Source organism: Heloderma suspectum, chromosome 2 (genome assembly GCF_057233095.1).
Source record: "Heloderma suspectum isolate Gila_16-S chromosome 2, 16-S_ref, whole genome shotgun sequence".
Lineage (NCBI taxonomy): Eukaryota > Metazoa > Chordata > Lepidosauria > Squamata > Helodermatidae > Heloderma > Heloderma suspectum.
The window spans coordinates 375572790-375583482 of NC_139459.1; the positions used below are offsets into that span (position 1 = coordinate 375572790).

A 10693-nucleotide genomic window follows, 5' to 3' on the forward strand; every position below is an offset into this window, starting at 1 on the left:
CCACCACCTCCCCAGGTAATTGGCTCCATTGTCATACTGCTCTAACAGGAAGGGTTTTCTGATGTTCAGCCAGAATCTGGCTTCCTGCAACTTGAGCCCATGATTCCGTGTCCTGCACTCTGGGATGATGGAGAAGAGATCCTGGCCTTCGTCTCTGTGACAACCCTTCACTGAGAGAAGGAGCAGAACTAACAGGGCTGCGCTCCCCCCGTCCCTCTCTCGATAACGGCCATCCATCCGGGCAACCAAGGCTTACTCGGTCACATGAGGCAGTCTAAACCCAGACTGGAATGGGTCTAGATCATGGGTATCCTGCAATGGCTGTTGATCCATCTAACCCAGTACTGCTCTCCCCAACTGGCAGCTCTTTCCCTAGCCCCACGACTGGGAGATGCCAGGGAGCGAACCTGGGACCCTCTGCACATGCGGTAGGGGCTCTACCACTGGGCTCCGGGCCCTGCCACCTCTGCCCTCTGACTCAGTCCGCCATTGACTGTACCAAGAGCTTTCGAGGCAGGCAACTCTGGCAAAGGGAAAGCGAGAGATCCTTTTGGGCCCAGGGAGGAGGGCAAGGGGGCGAGGCACCCAGGCCGCCCCTTGCCCTCTCCCCATAGATTTCTCCCCCTACCTGATCGGGTCACACTGGAACCATTTCTCCTGCACGAGAATCCAGAAGGGGTGACTCATTAGGTATTGCAGGCGCTCCATTCGGATGATTCCATGAAAACCTGGGCGCATTCTCAGCTCCCTGGAAGTACCGGGATAAAACCCTCTCACCTGCCGCTACACCTACAGGCCAAGAACAGCCCCCTGATCCACGGATGCCTCTTCTCTTCTGGACCCACGCACACTGCACTACAAACCGGTTCAAAGGCAAGCGGTAAGGAGGCCCACACTTTGCAGCAATGTGGAAGGAAGCCCCCTGGCGTGGGTTTTGGGGAGCAACTCCCGGTGGGTGAGCCGACCTGCCTATAAATTCGTGGAGATCCTTCTTTCCCCTTTTCAGTCCTCCACAGTGGAAGCTGGTGGCTCTGATGCCAGTGGGGCAATGAATCCGCTCTGGGTTTCAGTCAGAACTTTAGAGTTCCAACTAAAACCCAGAGCAGATGCACCGCCCCACTGACATCGGGACCACCAGCCTCCATGGGCCCTCCGAATCGGAATCCCCCCTCCCCTCATACCTTTTCTCCTGGTTCACTGGCTGGGCTTACCACCCACGCCTTCCTGCCCTTGGCTCCCTTCACCCAAATGCAGCTTTGGAACTGGGAAGACGAGTTCCCAGTCCACATGCCATTGGGATCAAGGCGATGGTGCCTCCAGACTGACAGCTTTGAACGCTACCGATCCAAGACAAGATCGGTACCGATCCAAGACATAGGGCAGCTATTCCATCTTTTCCTCCTTTACAGATTTTCCTCCGGTAGAAGAAAAGACAATGACCAGGACTTCTCCCTGTAGGAAGAGCGAGGAACGAGAGCCTCGAGGAGGCTCCTTCACCCACAGGCCAAGAGCAGCCTGCGGATCCGCAGATGCCTTTTCTCTCCTGTACACACACCCTAAACTACAAACCACTTTGAAAACAGTTCAATGCTACCCCAGTTCAAAGGGCGAGCAGCAAGGAGCTCCTCGCTTTGCAGCAATGCGCTCCATGCTGTGGGTTTTGTGGAGGAGCTCAGGCAGGTGAGCTGACCTCCCGATGGGGTAAATTGGGGGGGGGGGAGGTCCTCCTTCCTCTTTCCCAGTCCCCCACAGTGGAGGCTGGTGGCTCTGACTCCAGTGGGGCAGTGCATCCACTCCAGGCTTCAGTCAGAACATCTGCCTGGCTCTGAATGAAACTCACAGCAGATTTACCGCCCCACTGACATTGGAGCTACCAGCCCCCGTTGGTTCTCTGTATCAGAGGCCCCCCCCCCCCCCGCATGTCTGTTCTCTCTGCTCACAGGCTAGGCTTCTCCCACACACACACACTCATCCCTCCCCTTGGCGATGGTGTCTCCAGACTGACAGGTTTTGGCGCTTCCGATCCAAAGGCATGGGGCAGCTATTCTCTCTTCCTCCTTAACAGATTTTGCTCTGCTAAGAAAAAGACAGAAATAGTGGTGGAAAAATAGGGGAAGATCACTAATTGAAAAGAAAAATATCTGAATCCCCATCAAATTCTGGGAGAGGAAGCGCGAAACAGGGTGGCCATAAAGACGCCTTTGCGCTTCAACTCTCTCCCCGGATTCACTCATTGGATCGATGGATCCTTTGGTTCTGCAGATGTTTTCTGCCTCTCTTGCTCTCTAGCACTCCAGTCATTCTCCTGCATTTTGTCTACACCATCCTTCCTCCAACCTGCAACCCATGCTGCCTGGGGGATGCTGGGAATTGTAGTCCTACACATCTGAATGGCACCAGGTTGGGAAGGTAGGAACCAACCTTTCTTTTCTCCCAGGCATGTTACAGTTTAGATTTTATGGCTCTTTTCATGTATTTTATATTAATTCCTGCACTGTTTTGTTGTTTTATTCTTTTAGCCTTTTGCAATCTGCTCAGAGAATATCAGTTATGGGGTGGATTAAAAATATAATAAATGAATAAATTTCCCAACCTTGGACCCCAGACATCCTACATCCTGGACCATTAGCCATGCTGACTGGGGGATTATGGGAATTGCAGTTCAACATCTTCTGGGGACTCAAGGTCGGGAAAGTCTGCAATCAGGTGGTTGGTCCCCTCTTTTGCTAAAAGATACAGGGTTTTGAAACACATTTTGAAAAAGAAAGGGTGGTAGAAATGGTGGTTATGGTTACATGGGGTGAATCTGCCAATAATTTGAGGTGAAGCAGTGCCCTTGTGGTCTCAATTAACATTGTTTCAAAAGATGTTCATAGCCCTGAATTTTTGTAATTTGCTGGAAACAAAGCCCTATGAAGAGAGACTGAAAGAACTGGGCATGTTTAGCCTTGAGAAGAGAAGACTGAGGGGAGATATGATAGCACTCTTCAAGTACTTGAAAGGGTATCACAGAGAAGAAGGCCAGGATCTCTTCTTGATCATCTCAGAGTGCAGGACACGGAATAATGGGCTCAAGTTAGAGGAAGCCAGATTCCGGCTGAACATCAGGAAAAACTTCCTGACTGTTAGAGCAATACGACAATGGAACCAATTACCTGGGGAGGTGGTGGGCTCTCCCACACTGGAGGCCTTCAAGATGAAGTTGGACAGCCATCTGTCAGGGATGCTCTGACTTGGATTCCTGCATTGAGCAGGGGATTGGACTCGATGGCCTTGTAGGTCCCTTCCAACCCTACTATTCTATTATTCTACAATCTATGAAAATCATTTAGCTAATTTTGTAATAACGGAAAAGGAGAAGGGGACGGCAGAGGGTGAGATGGCTAGATAGCATCACCGAAGCAATGAATATGGACTTGAGCACGCTCCGGGAGAGAGCGGAGGACAGGAAGGCCTGGCATGCTACGGTCCATGGGGTGACGAAGCGTCGGACAGGACTGAACGGCTGAACAACAAAAGATTAACTGAAATTAAAAACGGTATGCTCCTGCCCAAACTTATTTCCCCCCTTGCCTAAATAACCATGCTGCCTTCTCATCTCCCTCCCCGCAGTAATCTTGACTCTGTTCAACTGGGCTGAAATACGGATCTTCTTTTACTCATTTTTCCCCCGATTTGGACCTGGGGGGTCAGCCACATTACGCGGATTAGGGAAAGGGGGAAAGCCTGGAAAGGGGGTGCAAGAGTGGGGTGGGTTGCGCGCAGAGACACAGAGCCAGGGAGAGACAGGGGGAGAAAAGGGGGGAAGGAGGCAGCCAGGGGGAGGGGAGGGGAGGCAGTGAAAGGGGATGGAGGCAGCGGGCTCGGCGGGGCCGCCAGGTCGAGCGGAGACGCCCAAAAGGGACTCACCTCCGCCCCTGCCGCCTCCCAGGGATCCGTGCAGCCCCGGCATAAGGCCCCGGCCGGAGGAGGCTGCGCGCCAGGGCCCAGCCAATGGGAGCGCGGCTGCCTGCGCGGGGGCGGGGCCTGAGCCTGAGCCGCACAGCTCCGGCTCCCGAGCGAGGGGGGGACGCTGGGTTGGGGGGAAGAACGTGTGAAAGCGCCACGCGTGTCCGCCTGCGTGCAGGACTTGACTCCAACGCAGCGCCAGGATCCTCCGTTTATATCCCACCTTTTTTTCCTCCTGCAAGGAACCCAAGGCAGCTTACATTGTCCTCTTCCTCTCCATTTTATCCTCACAACTGCCCTGTGAGGTAGGTTGGGCTGAGAGTCTGTGACTGGCCCAAAGTCACCCAGGGAGCTTCATGGCCAAGTGGGGACTAGAACCCGGATCTCCTGACTCCCAGTGCAACGCTCGAACCACACCACGCTGATGGCAACTGTTCCGTCAGCAGGCAGGGTTAATTGGATACCACACCTTGGTCTGTGATTGTAATAAATAGAATCATGGAATAGTGGGGTTGGAGGGGGCCTACAAGGCCATCGAGTCCAACCCCCTGCTCAGTGCAGGAATCCAAGTCACAGCATCCCTGACGGATGGTTGTCCAAAATATATTCATGAATCATTTTATTGTCCTTTAAATCATTGTCTTCCTTCATATTGTCAAAAATGTATTAAAATATTTGTATTTTAGACATTTTAGGTTTGTTTGCTTTTAAAGATTTACCTATATCTTTAGATGTGATAGCAAAGTTAGTGAGAGAGAAAAACTGTAGTTTTGTTCAGGCTGCAGCCGAAAAGATAGGCTTCCCTTTTGAATGTTGCCGTTGGTGGGAAAGGCATTTTAAGCAGATAAAGAGGATGTGCTGGGATATTGTAAAGCTGGAATGTTGTAAGTAGATAAGAAACCTTTGCTGGAAGGTTTTGTTCCCTGTATGAATGTGTGTCAACTGCAGTAGCCCCAAGTGGTTAGCTGTGGCGCAGCAACTGGTTAGCTGTGGCGCAGCAAGAAATTGCAAACTATATAACTTACTGCTTATCTGTACCAAGGTGTGGACCTCCGACGTGCGCAATTCACCCATGCTAGTGTGCTCTGTTCAGAATCTGCTTGTGTGGACCTCCTAAAATGTGTGCGCTACTAGCATGCTCTGCTTAATAAAGGCTTATAGTGTCAGAAGACCCCCAGCCTGCTGTGTCCCCTGGGAAGGCATTCAAGATGAGCCTGGACAGCCACCTGTCAGGGATGCTCCGACTTGGATTCCTGCACTGAGCAGGGAGTTGGACTCGATGGTCTTATCAAGTCCAACCCCCTTCCAATCCTACTATTCTATGATTCTATAAGGTCTGAAAACTTTCCTCCACATTAAGTAAAGATATTTGATCTTTTTGGACTTCATTTTGGTAAGTTAACTGATATTTCACATTTCATTCCTTCACATTAATTGGTGTATATTGTTAGATCTGTTGACTGGCTCAACAAATTGATTGATTCAATTAAGTAGAGCATTTTCCCTCTGGTGATGGCCCAGAGGAAATGTGAGCATGTCACTATGATCCATGTGATCTCCAGGTTCAGTCAGAAAATTCTTCCATAGTTTCGATTTCTGTGATTTCTCTGGCATCTAATAAAGTACATAGTCCATCTGAAATTCTTTCTTCACACCAGGCATTTATATGTTCTGCCCTATGTGTATTCTATGGTGAGAAATAGGGTTCTGTTTATCAAAAAAGCTCTTTACACTCTCAGGAAGTGTGAATTGAAGCAAAATGGCAGCCTATCAAAATTTTTAAAGATTTACAGCTTCAGTACTATTTGAACAATTTCAGCCAGACTTGGCATGATGCTTCAGCACTGCAGTGAGCAAATGTTAACCATATGATTATCTGTAATTCTAAAAGAGGATGCGTCTCTGTCTGTCTGTCCCCCATCGCCAATACCGTGAAAGCTAGACACCTGAAATGTGGTATGTATACTAAGAGGGTCTTAAGAATGCGTGCTTCAGAGTTATTTTGACTTTTCAGGGTTATTTTGTCTTTAAAATGCATTAAGTTTAATGAACGTGATTGAAGCCTGCAGTGACATTTTCAGCCAGTAGGGACAGAGCTCATTAACTAACACATGGCATTGCACTCCATACAGTCTGAAGCTGCAACAGATCATAGAATCGTAGGCTTGGAAGGGGCCTATAAGACCATCGAGTCCAACCCCCAGCTCAATGCAGGAATCTAAGTCAGAGCATCCCTGACAGATGGCTGTCCAGCCTCGTCTTGAATGCCTCCAGCGTGGGAGAGCCCACCACCTCCCTAGGTCATGGGTTCCATTGTCGTATTACTCTAACATTTTTCCTGATGTTCAGACAGAATCTGGCTTCCTGTAACTTGTGGTGACTCAGGTGCCGCTGGGAAGCCCATGACCAGGGCAAGACAGCAAGAGCCCTCTCCTGCTGTTGCTTCCCAGCCACAGGCACCAAGGCTTGGTTTCATAGAATCATAGGGATGGAAAGGGGCCTACAAGACCGTCGAGTCCAAACCCCTGCTCAAGGGCAGGAAGCCCGATTCCCGGGCGGTCTCCCATCCAAGTACGAACCAGGGCTGACCCTGCTTAGCTTCCGAGATCAGACGAGATCAGGCACATCCAGCCCTTTGCTCATATCAGTAGGTCAAAGGAACACAGTTATATGCCTGACCCTCACACCCTCTCCCCCCGAGGAGCTATAGGGGTGCACCATGGCAGGGGCTGTGCCTGGGGGGGGGGGGGTCAGTGAGTGTGGTTTCACTCAGATGGGTCAGGAACAATCTGTCCAACTCTGACAGCTCTGTAAGTTTGCTTGAAGGCTTCAGTGTTTCACGTAAGGGCTATTCCCACCCGTTTGCTAGTCTATCAGTAAAAAGGACATTCCACACTCCATGCATTTCTGTGCTTTCTTTCCTGTGGAAAATCACGTGTTTTTTGAACTGTTTTATTTTATTGTATTTATAACATTTCTATACTGCCCAATAACTAAAGCTCTCTGGGTGGCTCACAAAAATTAAAGTGAAGACGATGCAATACTGCTTTAATATGATCACAATGCCCAGTTCCAGCCAGTACCCTAGTCGCCGTATTTTGTACTAACTGAAGTCTTCAGACCATCTTCAAGGGCAGCCCCACATACAACACATTGCAGTAATCTACCAGGGAGCTTACCAGGGCATGGATCACTGAAGCAGGCTGTCTCTACCCAAGCAAGGATTGCTGTTGTTTTTTACTGTCTCTGTCTGGATTTATCCTCCCATGTAATCTTAGAAATTTATTCATTTAATTTCTGTACTGCCCCATAACCCAACTTCTTCTGTTCTGTGCCTGTAATGGTGGGTGGGGCAGAGTTCTGTCCTGCACCCTGGGATGATCGAGAAGAGATCCTGGCCTTCCTCTCTGTGACAGCCTTTCAAGTCCTTGAAGAGCGCTATCATCTCCCAGTCTTCTCAAGGCTAAACATGCCCAATTCTTTCAGTCTCTCCTCATAGGACTTTTTTGCTTTCTCCTCCAGGAATTTGTCTAACCCCGTTTTAAAGCCATCCAAATTGGTGGCTATCACTACATCAGTTGAACGCTGTGCTGTGTGAAGAAGTACTTCCTTGTGTCAGTCCTGAATCTCCCCCAATCAGTTTCATGTTCTAGTATGATGAGAGAAAGAGAGAAATGTTTCCCTATCCACTATCTCCACACCATGGATCTCTTCTCATCCTGCTTCTTCTGCTCTGTGCTTGGGAAGGTCCAACCCCACTTACCCACATAAGGAGAGAAAAAGACTACAGTAACGCCTGCCCTGGTACCAGTGGGGGCTGATAGCTCCGATTTTGGTGGGGCTCTCAATCCATTCGGGGTTTCAGTCTGAAGCAGCCAGAACTCTAAAGGAGCTATCCAAGGTGCTGAACCCAATCCCAAAATAAATTCAGCACCTTGGATAGCTTCTTTATAGTTCTGGCTGGTTCTGACTGAAATCTGGATTAGAGCCACCAGCCTCCATTGCCCGGTATCCTTGTTTTCCTTGGGACCCCCAGTTTACATGGTTATTGAGAGAAAACTGGTGTGTCTGACTGTGCAAGCAAATGCAGCACAAATATTTTAATGTCTACATCCACATGAGGACGAGCAAAGGGCTGGATGCACCCGATCTCGTCTGATCTCAGAAGCTAAGCAGTGTCAGCCCTGGTTCGTACCTGGATGGGAGATCTCCTGGGAATCAGGCTTCCTGCATTGAGCAGGGGGTTGGACCTGATGGTCTTGTAGGCCCCTTCCAACCCTATGATTCTGTGTCTATGTCACTGTCTGCATATGTGTGTGCAGGATAATATTGCTGTGGTGTTGTGCACCTCTGGTGTCATTTTTCAAGTATTTCAATAAGAATCGAGGAGGAGGCAGTTCTTAAAGCCTGTATCAAAAGAGTTTGCTATCTAAGCTACTATTTTCAGCAGGGGGTTGGACCCGATGGTCTTATAGGCCCCTTCCAACCCTACTATTCTATGATTCAGCTTCAACCCCCATGTAGTATGTGAAGATTATGATAAATGGTGGTGGTAACCCCAGGGGGGAGCCTAGGTAATTTTAGACCCTAGACTTAATGGTCTTATGGTATGGGAGCGGAGGGGTGGGGACTGTTAAATGGCCTTGTGTATTACTTCACTTGTAGCACGATGGGTGTTTCTCTCCCCCTGCCTCCCACGGCCATTCCATGCATTAAAACTGCTTCTGCATTCCTTCTGTGTTACAACAACAAAACCGTTAGCCAACCCTGATTAAAAAAAAACACTGAACATGTCTAGTTTTGCATTTTAAGCTTGTTGAAATCATAGCCTCATCATGAGCACAGGTATAAAATTGAGTCCGCTCTTGCTGCCCTGATCACCTCCAGCTCTCTGGAGCCTCTCTGTGGGAGGCTCCTGGCTGCACCTTTGGGTAACCCCACCCTGCCTGCAAAATGGGGGGTGCCAAGAGTGGAGAACAATACAGGGTTGCTGCAAACCACGAACTCTCAGACTGCTACCACCTCCTAATACCAGCAACACCGAGGCCCATCTATGCACCTCCCTATGTGCAGAGCCCCCACCCGCAGGAGATGTTCACCATGAAAAATGAGTCTCTTGCTCCGGAACCCCACCAGACAGGGAAGATGATTATTTAAAGGGTTTTCATACTGCCTTTCGACCATATTTCTGGGACGCTTCATGTAACAATAAAAAATAATAAAACGTCAGCGAAAGAAGCAGCTGAAGTTTACAAGCCGAGAATATATTTTGGGGAAAAGGGTTTCATCTGGCACAGAAAGTCCAACAAAAAGGTTCTTTCCCAAAACAGCCTTAAAGGGAGGGGATTCCAGAAATGGAGAAGGGTTCCCTTCCCCCCTCAAGAGCTGCCTGTCTTCTCCCTCCATCTTTTCTGCCTGCCTGGAGATTGGCACTGCAGCCTCTTTCCATCTCCCCTTCTCCACCCAAACCCATTTTGAACTCACCAGATCTTCCCTTCCCCAGCCACGGATGCAGCAGCAGCAGAAAGCAGCCTGGCTGTGACACAGCAAGGGGGGGGGGGGATCAGGAAATGGTTTTGACGGGTCACACACCCCCTTCCCAGATCACTCTCTAGGGCTGCACTTTCGGTCATTTTAACCCTTTTTGAGGAGCTCAGAAGTTAAACTAGAACACAGATTCCTAGGAGGGGGGGAAAAGCAAGGGGAGGATTAGAACTCAGAACTGTCTAGTGCTCAGATTACTGGGAGGGGGGTTAGGAGGGGGAAGATAGGCACTCTCTTAATGAAATCCACAAGTCCTGACCCAGGACTCCCCTCAATCTTGGCCAAATCAGAATTTTGGCTGAGGGGTGCTGGGCGTTGTAGGAGGTTTTTCTGTCTAAACATGCATAGGACTGCACCCTTAGTGAGTTCCCTGCAGTAAGGAAAAAGACGGGTGGTTGTTGTTCAGTCGTTCAGTCGTGTCCGACTCTTCGTGACCCCATGGACCATAACACGCCAGGCCTTCCTGTCCTGCGCTCGAACTAAATGGGGCTTAGGCATAAGAACATAAAAAGAGCCCTGCTGGATCAGACCAAGGGTCCATCTAGTCCAGCATTCTGTTCACACAGTGGTCAAACAGCTGTCGACCGAGAACCCGCAAGCGGGGCAGGAGCGCAACAGCACCCTCCCACCCATGTTCCCCAGCAACTGGCGCACATAGGCTCACTGCCTCTGGTACTGGAGGGAGCACATAGCCATCAGGGCTGGTAGCCATTGATAGCCTTCTCCTCCAGGAATTTGTCCAACCCCCTTTGAAAGGCATCGAAATTCGCCCCCATCGCTTCAACTTGTGGGAGTGAATTCCATAACTTAACTGGCACATTTGCACTTAAAAGTTGTGTGGTGTGCATAGAATTACACACTGCGCGTCTTTACAGAGCAAGCATTTCGATGTTCTCCCTGCAACAGACAAATATAGCTCCCCTCTCTCTCCCACCTGGAAATCCACACCAATCATATCTCACTATGCAGCAAAAATCCACACCAATCATATCTCACTATGCAGCAAGCTATGTGCATCTAGTTACCTTGCAACACCCCACCCCCCCCTTCACTTGCAGGTGGGCTCCCCCCATATACAATTTGACAGTGAGGGAGAATCCACTCTGCACAGGAAGCAAGGGGGTGGGTTGTGCTGCTCTAATTTTCTCTCTTATTAGCTCTAGGGACATGCTCCTCCCCTATCTCTCTCCCCCCCCCTTCC

General features: G+C 49.6%; 1 protein-coding gene across 1 annotated transcript in view; it reads right to left on the reverse strand.

The window, feature by feature from the left end:
- LOC146356232 (uncharacterized) overlaps nucleotides 1–10631 on the reverse strand; it is a 38686-nt gene extending 28055 nt beyond the window's left edge. The window contains exon 1 of the mRNA XM_084831874.1: nucleotides 9433–10631. The gene's annotated coding sequence lies outside the window, so the exon portion shown is untranslated. The remainder of the gene's footprint in view (nucleotides 1–9432) is intronic.
- Nucleotides 10632–10693: the final 62 nt, after the last annotated feature.